A 10,934-nucleotide genomic window follows, 5' to 3' on the forward strand; every position below is an offset into this window, starting at 1 on the left:
ATAAAAGTAAAAGGGTATCATAAAGACAATTTTTTGATCTAAAACATAATGTTTTTATGATGATTAAAAAAACTACTATAGAGGCCTTTGTGTTTGCATTTTTTAAATCGATAAAAGAGCTTCTTTTCTTTAGGGGAAAATTCCCCCGTAAAGCCAGAATATTTCAGACGTGGGGGATATAAATTTTTTTATCTAAATAAAATGTATGTGGCTATTATCGTAAATATTGTTCCCTTTTCTTATGTTCGTAGATGAGAAGAATGCAAATTTTAAGGGTTCGAAAACAATACTTACAAAGAGACAATACAACGTGTCCCACTTAAAAAAAAAAAAGTATTAACCCCATCTATACATCTCCGAACCCCTTTTAAAACCTCCTAGTGGGAAATACCCTCCAGGAACAAAAGACAATTAAAAAAAAAAAAACCTTACAACCACAACGGAAGTGGTCCTTGTGGGCCCTCGCAAAGTCCGGCGCCCGCGGGGCCCCCCCCCTCCCCCCCCACCCCTCTCCTTCCACGTACCCATACCCCCCCCCTTCTTGGCCTGCCTATTTCCCCCCCCCCCACCCCCCCCCCCAACTCCCCGCTTTCCACGTGCCAGAGTTGGTGTCGATGGCAGTTCCCCCTCCCGCCACCCCCCCAAACCCCCCCCCAACCCACCCACCCCCCCCCCCCCCACCCACCCCCCCCCCCACCCCCCCCCCCCCCCCAACCCACCCCCAACCCCCCCCCCCAACCCCCCCCCCCCCTCTCTTCTCTTCTTTCCCTCTCTCTCCTCCTCTTCTCTCCTTTCTCTCTCTCCTCTCCTCTTAGATTTTTAATATGTTATTTATCTTTTTTTTATCTCATCATTGTGCATTTTTTTTTTTTGTGTTTTTTATTGTTGCTTTTTTTTCATATTTGCATAATGAATATACGTATGTATAAATCTATCTAAGTAGGCGTGTTCCCTTAACTTACCCGTTTTCCTCCCCTTCCTTTTTCTCTCCCATTACCTTATTCCTCCATTTTTTTTCTTTCTACTTTCACTTCCCTCTCACTCCCTCTCTCCCCCCCTCCGTCCATCACTCCCTCCCTTCGTCCTCCATCCCTCCCTCCTTCTTCCTCCCTTCCCCCTTTTTTTCCTTCCCCTGGTTGGGGTCACCCTCCCTCCCCCCTTCTTTTCCTTCCCCCCCTCCCCCCCCCCTCCCCCCCTCCTCCTCCCTTCCCCCCTTCCTCCTTCCCCTCCCCCCTCCCCTTCCTCCCCCCTCCCCCCCTTTCCTCCTCTGCCTCCTCCCTCCCTTCCCCCTCCCCCCTTTCCCCCCCCCCCCCCCTGCCTCCTCCCCTCCCTACTGCCCTACTTCCTCCTCCCCACCCCCACCCCCACCACCCCACCCCTCCAAGTATCCCCTGTCACTCAAAAAATACTCTGGTTCCCTCCCCTTTTTCCCTTTCGTCCGTCGACTTATATTTTCGAAAAAAGTCATCGTCCACGTGCTTGAGCCCAAAACAAGCAAGGAGACGCGAGGGATAATTGTGGTCGTGGAAAAGGGGAGGAGAGGAGAGGGAGGGAAAGGAGGGGGGGGGAGGGAAACTGGGGAAGAAGGGAGGGGGGAGAGGATAGGGAAGGAGAAAAGAGAGAGGGGTTAGAGGGGACATAGAGAGAACGAAAAAGAGAAAAGAGATCGGGTGTAAGAGGGGGGGGAAATAAAAGACACTTAAGAGAAGGAAAAGAGAGAGGGAAACCAAAGAGAGGAGGAAAGAAAAAGGGAAAAATGATTGGGAGGAATGTGGGGAAAAGAGGGAAGAAGATAATAAGAAGAGGAAGGGTGGGAAGGAGATAATGAAGAAGAGGAAGGTGGGGAAAAGATAGAAGAGGGGAAAGGAAAAGTGGAAGAAGAGGGGATGGAAAAGATGAAAAGAAGGACAATCAAAGTAAATTAAAGAAGCCCAAATATGGAAGCCTGTAAAAACTGGTGCTTCCCCAAAACATTCTAAAAGAACACATTTCTTTTATTCCCCTTTGTCATTATTTCTAGCTATTTTGTACAATTCCCTTGCCCAATTTTTTAAACTTGTCTATTAATAACATGTAGATTATGTTTAAACCTGTATTATCTTCAGGCATCACTCGAAAAAATTGAGAACGATACCCTTTTTTTTTCTTTCAATTATCCCCATTATTATTTTATCATAATTTTTTTATCATTCATTATTTTTTTAAAAAATTGTTATCCAAACATTATTATCAAATTTTATTTAATTGATTGTGTTGTCATTACATTATCATATCATCATTTCATTTCATCAAAATTTATATTTTTTATTGTCCTTTATATCATTCTACCATTGTCAATTCATTACCTATTATCCCCCCAAAATTTTCTATTATTATTTTTAATATCATAATAAAAAAAAATTTTTACCTCACCTTTATTATTATTATTTTTTATTTTATTATTATTATGATTTTTATTTTTTTTATTATTTAATTTATTATTATTACTTCATTATCATATTATTTTTCATTATCCCCTTTTATCCTTATCCTTAAAATCATCTTTCATTATTTATTATTACATTATTATAAATTTTTTTTATTATTTTTATTATTTTTCATATTATCATCATCATTATCATTATTTTTTATATCTTCCTCATTATCATCATTAATCTTTGTTATTATTTAATAGTATCATTTTATTCATCTCATCCTATGACATCATTTATTCTCATCTTTCCATTTCAAATTTCAATTAAACTATCATTATTATCATAACATCATAATATTATCATTATCCCCAAATTTTCATATTATTGATTTTTTCATTATTTTGATTTTTATCTTTTTATTGTTTTAATATTTCATACTATTGATATATCATTATCATTAATCATTGATATATCATTTTTGAAATTTGTATTGTGTTGTTACTATGCGCGCGCGTGTGTGTGTGGTGTGTGTGAGTGTTTGTGTGTGTGATAGGTTATATTTAAAATAAATATATATATTTAAAATATATATATATTATATGTGTAATATATAATTATAATATATATATATATATATATTTATATATTAATGTATTATATAATATACAAAAATTATTTTATATTTTATATATAATATAATATATAAAATAAATTTTAAAAGATATTAAATACATATTATTTTATATTGTATGAAAGTTTTTGTTGTATGTATGTATACAAAAATTTTTGGGGAGTAAAACACATAAATTATCTATAATAAAGAAAACGTGAAAATGTGGCCAGGTTCTGGAGGCGGCCCATCCCCCTCTAAGGGGGCCCAAAACCGCAAAGGTTCCTCCCCCCCCTCGTACCCGAGCCGTTCATGCCCCGCACACGCGACCCGCCATGCGGCCCAGGAGACAGGCATGACCGCAGGGAGGGGTATTTGGGAAAGGGGCCCCGCAAAACCAGTATGAAAAACTGCGTCCCTCCCCTCTTCCTTTGCTCGACAACACAAACACACCCACACACACACACACAAAAACCACCACGCATATAAAATTATAAATAAAATTTTAAATATATATATATATATTATATATATAAATTATATAAATATAATATATTTATATATATATATATTTTTAAATATATTTTTTATAATATATATATTATATATATAAATATATAAAATATAAAATATAAAAATTATACATGCTATCTAAATATTTCTCAATTCCCTCATCCGCTTTTAAATTTCCTCTTCTTCTTCCCCCTTTTCCCTTCTTTTTTCTTTATCTGCTTCATTCGTTCACCTAAACGCCATACATTACTTGTGGTGATGTTGCTGAGGTGGGGTTTTGATGAGGAGAAATAAGGTGAGGAGGGGGATAATGAAGACGATGTACATGGGGTTTGATAATGATGTTTGATGATTATATGAGGAGCTGGAGTGGATTAGGGGGTGTGTGTGTGTGTGTGAGTGGTGTGTGTGGGGTGGTGTTGGTGTTGTGTGTGTGTGTGTGTGTGGTGTGTGTGTGTGTGTGTGTGGGTGTGTGTATATAAATATATATATATATATATATATCTATATAAATATATATACATACAATACATATACATATATACATAAAACCATCTCCTATAAAACCATGTGTCTATCCCAGCCCCCAATTCGCACAGCCGTCTATCAAAGCCATCCCCCACACCCCGGGCCTCCTCCCGTGGACCGGCCTGGGAAAAGGCGTGGAAGACCGCAAAAAAACCAAATATTTACGGTCACAGTAATCTTCATACGGCAGACCCACTTCGGCGGCCACGTGCCTCGTTGGCTATTTTGATGGATAGGAGAGGGAGGGTCTATTGAGGGCGCTGAGGAAGGAAGCTGTTGCTGTTTTTGCTGTTCGAGCGTTGGGCTTATTTTGCCCATTGTTATAAATTGTTTTTGCTATTGCGATTTTATTGTTATATATGATAAATTATCATTGATATTAATGTTTTTGTATAAAAAAATTATCATCGGTTTATTGTTTGTTATTCAAAAATATTATCATTTATTTTATTATTAGTATCACTATTATCATATCATCACAATCATTGTTGTTAAAATTTAACCTAATTATCATTTTTAAATTGCTGTTATTGTCAATTAACTTTCATCATCGTTTACATTATCATTTTTATCGTGAACATTGTGGTCTCCCTTCCTTATCATTATCCCTTTTTTTCCCCATTACTGTTACCATCATCACGGAAAGTGTGTGTAGACATATATATACCCTACATTTTATAAGTATATGAATATATATTATATTAATATATATATATAATATATAATATATATATGTATATTTTATATTATAAATATATATATATATATAAAATAATAAAATATTAATATATATATAAAAATATATAAGAGAGAGAGAGAGAGAGAGAGAGAGAGAGAGAGAGAGAGAGAGAGAAAAGAGAGAAAGAGAGAGAGAGAGAGAAAAGAGAGAAAGAGAGAGAGAGAGAGAGAAAAGAGAGAGAGAGAGAGAGAGAGAGAGAGAGAATAACACAACACACACACAAACACACATACACACACACAACCCCACACACACACACACACACACACAAACACACACACACACACACAAAACACATATAAAAATAAATATAATATATAATATATATTATATATGGGATGTATGTATGATATATTTATATATATATATATATATATATATATATATATAAATATATATATATGTATAAAAATATATATATAATTTTACATATATATATATAAATATTAAATATATATATATATGTCCCTATGTATGTAAATGTATATATAATATGTATATATATTATATCCCTATAATAATATAATATTAAATATATATATAATATATAATATATATATATAGTATTTCCCCTAAATTTATATATTATATAAAATATATTGTATATATATATAAATATATATAATATATATAATATATATACATATATATATATATAATACACACACACCCACACCCCATGCAGCACCCAACCCACCCACATTTCCCCTCCCGCCTCTCAGCCGTTGCAATAACGACGAGGGATAAGAGCGACCTTGTCTCGAGCGCATCCTTAAAGCTTTCCCCAGTGGAAAAGTGGGCGCCTTAAAGCTAAGAAGAAGGGCCGTGAATCGTGTCTTTTCATTGGGGTCTTCCTGTATTTTTTTTTTTCTTTCCTTTCTTTTTTTAAATTTTTTTATTTTTTTAAAATTTTTTTTTATTTTTGGGGGTAATGAGATGTGAGTTGATGACGGTAAGAGAAGTGATCAATTTTTGTAATCGGGCATTATCATCCTCATTATCAAATTTTATCATTTTAGTATTTCTACTCAACATATCATAATAAGAGAGAGAGAGAGGGAGAGAGAGAGAGAGAGAGAGAGAGAGAGAGAGAGAGAGAGAGAGAGAGAGAGAGAGAGAGAGAGAGAGAGAGAGAGAGAGAGAGAGAGAGAAAGAGAGGGAAGAGAGAGAGAGAGAGAGAGAGAGTAGAATAGAGAGAGAGAAGACAAACGGCAAAGACAGAAAGAAAGAAACAGTATGAAAAAAATTGTACGGATCGCCATTCACAGGAAACGGGGTTATACGAAAAAGAACAAAAAGAGAACACACTAAATGGGAAAGAAACACGAGGAAGGGCAATACACAGAGAGACAGTCAAACGAGGGGTAATGGACCGCTGACCTCGCGTGGGGGAAAACAGTACATGTGAGATGTACGCTTTATGTATCGGTGGCCCGTTTTAAGCAGAGGGGGGCACATGCTATGTAAAACTTTGCATATCCAGCAGTATGTATTGGTTAATTCATCTACACTAAAATATACCCCATGTGCAGTAAACACAATAGAAAGTTAATATACTGCACTGATATACGTAATGGTTTATCTAAAACGACTTTACATATTACACTGGTGCGTACAGTGTACCCTGCCCCAGGGAATGTAACTTTTGTACACACCTCACGCAAACACGAGGAAGTGAATGCAGGTAAAGATGATACACGTGTGTAATATGAGGATACAAAATGACAAACATGCTGGAGTTTAGGGAGGGGGGAGAGGAAAAAAAGGAGGGTGGGGGGGGGGGGGAAGGGGTTTCCAAAGAGGGATTGTCAAGTAAAAAATTTATAGGGACTAGAAGATATTTGAATAGCAATTTTTGGGCAAATGCGTAAAAACACGTGGTTAAATAGAAAAAACCCAGAATATTATCCAAAATCCTTGATAGTAGTAGTAGAGAAGAAAATTATAGCAGCTGCAAAGTAAAAAGTAGTATAAATAAGGTAATCGGTTAATGAGACACGATAATGATTCGTATCACTTTTATAATTCACGATAATACATTGATAAATGTAATATAAGTAAATTTTTATCAAAATGAGTGCGTAGAAAACGGAAACAAAAACACGGGGAACACAGGGATTGTAACCGTAAGTAAAAAAGAGTAAAACCGGGAACGAAACAGGAAAACAGAGAAGAGGCAAAAGGAAAGGAGGGAGAGGTTAACTACAGAGGAAAAAAGAAAAAAAAAATGGGAGGGGGAAAAAGGGGCCCCCAAAGAAAAAAGGAAGGAGGAAGAGAAAAGAAAAAAATTAATAAAGGGGAAGGGAGGAGGAGGAGGAGGGGAGAGAAAGGAAGGAGAGGTTAGGGGAAACCAAGAGAAAGGGGAAAAAAAAGGGAGGGGAGGGGGGGAGGGGATGGGTAAAATTGGGAAAAGGAGGGGGAGATCCCGGGGGGGTAGGGAAGGAGGGAGAGAGGGCGGAAGGGAAGGGGGAGGGAAGGGGATGGGGGTTTTGGGGAGGGAAGGTGAGGGAGGGGGGAAGAGGGGGGGGGGGAAGGAGGGATGGCAACGTAATCAATTTTTGAAAAAAAACGTATGTGAACGCCCCACGCGCTGCTCAGCCGCCCACCCCTTTGTCACACCGCCCACCGCCGCCGCACCACGCCCTGCCTTACGCCAAGCACGCGCCCCGCACGCTCCCCGTGTGTCGATTTGCTGTTGACCTTCTGCAATTCGTGAAACAACCGCTTTTTCTTGCGGACAAAACCCGTTTGGGGGCACCTTTCTTGCGGGCCCACCCCTCTAGCGCATTTTATTGATTTTCTTTAGGTTTTATGTGTTTATAATTAAATATATAAAAATATTTATATATATAATATATATATATATAATATATATGGTTTTTAAATAAATATGAAGTATGTATGTATATATGTATAAAATTAAAGTTTATATATATATATATATAAAATATATATATATATATATATATATAAAATATATATATTTATAAATGTGGTGTGTGTGTGTTGTGTTTTGTGTGTGGTGTTTTCCTGTGTGTGGCGTGTGTATATTTTTATATATATATTTTATATAAATATATATATATATATAATAAATATTATATTTTCTGTGTGTGGTGTATAAATTTTATGTTATGCATGTAATAAAAAATACGTACCCAAGACATAAGTAAACACACCCCCCCATAAACACACACAAACCACACTACGACAAAACAAGCAAAGAAGCACCCAACCACAAGTTCATCACCGAGTCTATAAAAAAACAAGTTTTCCCAACATGAATCTCGCTTTTGATCACCGGTGGGCCCTTTTAATATAAAAGAATGGGCATATACTCACTCATTTGGGCCCATGCATGTTGTGGTTCATGAATATATATTGCCAAGAACGTAAGCATGCTAGGCCATAATGTTCCTGTTTTAATCGTGTCTGTGTTACTGGGGTGTGAATGTGTGTTGGGTGATGTGTGGGTGTTGTTTGTGTTTGTGTGTTTGTGTGTGTGTGTGGTGTGTGTGTTGTGGGGAGTTTTTTTTTTTAGTGTGCATACTTAGTGTTTCCCCTTTTCCCCGGTAAAATGAGTCATAAAAAAAAAAAGGAAAAATACCATAAAGCAAGATAAACCCTTCCACACTATATGACGTGGATCATTTATTATTGAATACATTATTAGTCAAAATAGGGTTCCCGAAATTTTTAATCAACCCTGTCTATCTATTCAACCAGATAGACATGTGATGCATAGGGGATATTTTATATAAAAATTTATATAAAATATATAAAAATATTTTATAAATATATAATATATATATAACACACACCCACACACAACACACACACACACACACACACCACACACACAACACACACCCACACACACACACATACCATATTGTACATGAGTTGCATTTTGGGGTGCTTGATAATCTAAAGAAACAGCCGTATCATGTGTAAATGATAGCCAGTGTTAATTTTTCAAAATCACATGCTGAGGGCCCTTACTATTATTCCCACACCATTAAAAACTAAGAATATGGGGTAAACCAAACGGTTTTTGGCTTTTCATCGGGTCTTTCTTAAACATCAGTGCTCGGTATGCATCGTTTTAAACCCTTTTAATGTTAAACCACCCATACGTGCGCGCGCGCCACAAAGCCCACACACACATGTATAGCAATTTTATAAAATAAAATATATATATAAATATATATTTTATATAAAAATTTAAAAAAATATAATATATGAATGAATAATGTATATATAAAATAATATGTAATTAAAATATATATATATAATATATAATTATAAATGTAAATATTATATATAAACATATATAAAAATATATATAAATATAAAAATTTAAAAAATAATATTGCAAATATATATAAAATAAAATTGTGTAAAATAAATTTATATATAAATAAAATATATATAAATGTATATATATTTTAAAATATATAATATATATAATATATATAAGTAATAAAATTAAATTACATACATACTCATATATTATAAATATATAAATTAAAATTAAAAATAATAAATATATAAAATAAAAAGTTGTGTGTGTATTTGTATGTGGTGTAGCGTAAAATATACATACACACACACAAAACACACACATATTATTATATATAATTATAAATATATATTATAAAAAATAAAAAAATACTTACAAAATATACATTATAAATTATATTTTATATATATATATTTTTATAATATAAAATACATTATAGGGTATAGATATATAATATATATAATATATAAATAATATATATAAAAATAAATAAAAATTTATATATGTGTGTGTGTGTGTGTTGTGTGTGTGTGGTGGTTATGTTAACATACATAAAAAATATAATAATATAAAATATATATAAATATATATAAAATATAATATATTTATTAAAATATATAATTTTAATTAATATAAAAATATATATATGTATGAAATGTAAAAAATATATATATAAATAAATAATCTATAATATATATATATTAAAAATGGGTGGTGTGTGTTGGTGGTGTGGTGAATGTAGGTTGCTACGGAAATCCAAAAAAATAACACAATAATGAAAAAAATAGCGTTCTTGTGTGTGTGTGTGTCATTTGTCATTCATCAAACCTTTTTTTCCTCGGTGGCTAACACTACTTTTTCCTCCGTCTTTTTCCACTCAAGGTAAATCTTGACCAAAACCTACGCAAAGCAACCCTATCCCCACAAACACAGAGCCCACCGCTATCAAAATTTTCCGGGCCACACGTGGGATTTATTCATTAAGAGAAGCGGATATGTTGCGGTGTTTAAACATGGCCTTTAATACCTGTGTTTTCTTTATGATAGTTTTTTTTTTCCTTTTGTTCCCTTTCCTAAAAAATCCGTTGTCTTTCTTTTCTTTCCTTATTGCTTTTTTTTTTCTTCTTCTTCTTCCTATTTTTCTTTGGGGATTCTTCTCCTACATTTTTTTATCTCAAATTTAATTTTTTTTGCAAAAAACCCAAAACAGGGAAAGTCAATATGGGCCGGTAAGTGGAGCATTAGTCTGTTTCGTCTATTTATATAATCTACAACTGTCTCTCTCTTTCTCTCTCTCTCTCTCTATCCTCTCTCCTCTCGACTCCTCTCTCTCTCCCCTCCATAAAATAAGGTAGATATAATAAGGAGACTTTAAAATTCGGCCCTTCATAAAGAGAAAACAAAAAGCCCAAAAACAATAATAAATAGCAGAAATTTAGTTTAAGATTGTAAAGGGGCAAATTTTAATCTTACAAAGATTGTAATTGTGTGTAAAATATAAAAAATATATATATAAAAATATATAAATAATTATATATATATATATATAAATAATATATATATATAAGTGTATATATACATATTATTATTCTATATATATAATAAAATGTAAAATTTTTATATAAATATATATATAATAAAAATATATATATATAAAGTTAGTATAAAACAAATTAATAATCTATATATAAAATTTTCATATATAATAATTTTATAATATATAAAATATGTATATATTAAATTTTTATGTGTGTATATATTAAAAATTAAATATAAAAATATATATAAATATAAAATATATATAATATATATTATTATTTATTATAT

General features: G+C 33.5%; 1 protein-coding gene across 1 annotated transcript in view; it reads right to left on the bottom strand.

Annotated features, from left to right (window-relative positions):
* Nucleotides 1–10,934, bottom strand: part of LOC122260873 (insulin gene enhancer protein ISL-1-like) — a gene marked incomplete in the record, with an annotated part of 279,251 nt that overhangs the window by 69,253 nt on the left and 199,064 nt on the right.

Source organism: Penaeus japonicus, unplaced genomic scaffold (genome assembly GCF_977035675.1).
Source record: "Penaeus japonicus unplaced genomic scaffold, GWHDUDI00000001_assembly GWHDUDI00000001, whole genome shotgun sequence".
Classification (NCBI taxonomy): Eukaryota; Metazoa; Arthropoda; class Malacostraca; order Decapoda; family Penaeidae; genus Penaeus; species Penaeus japonicus.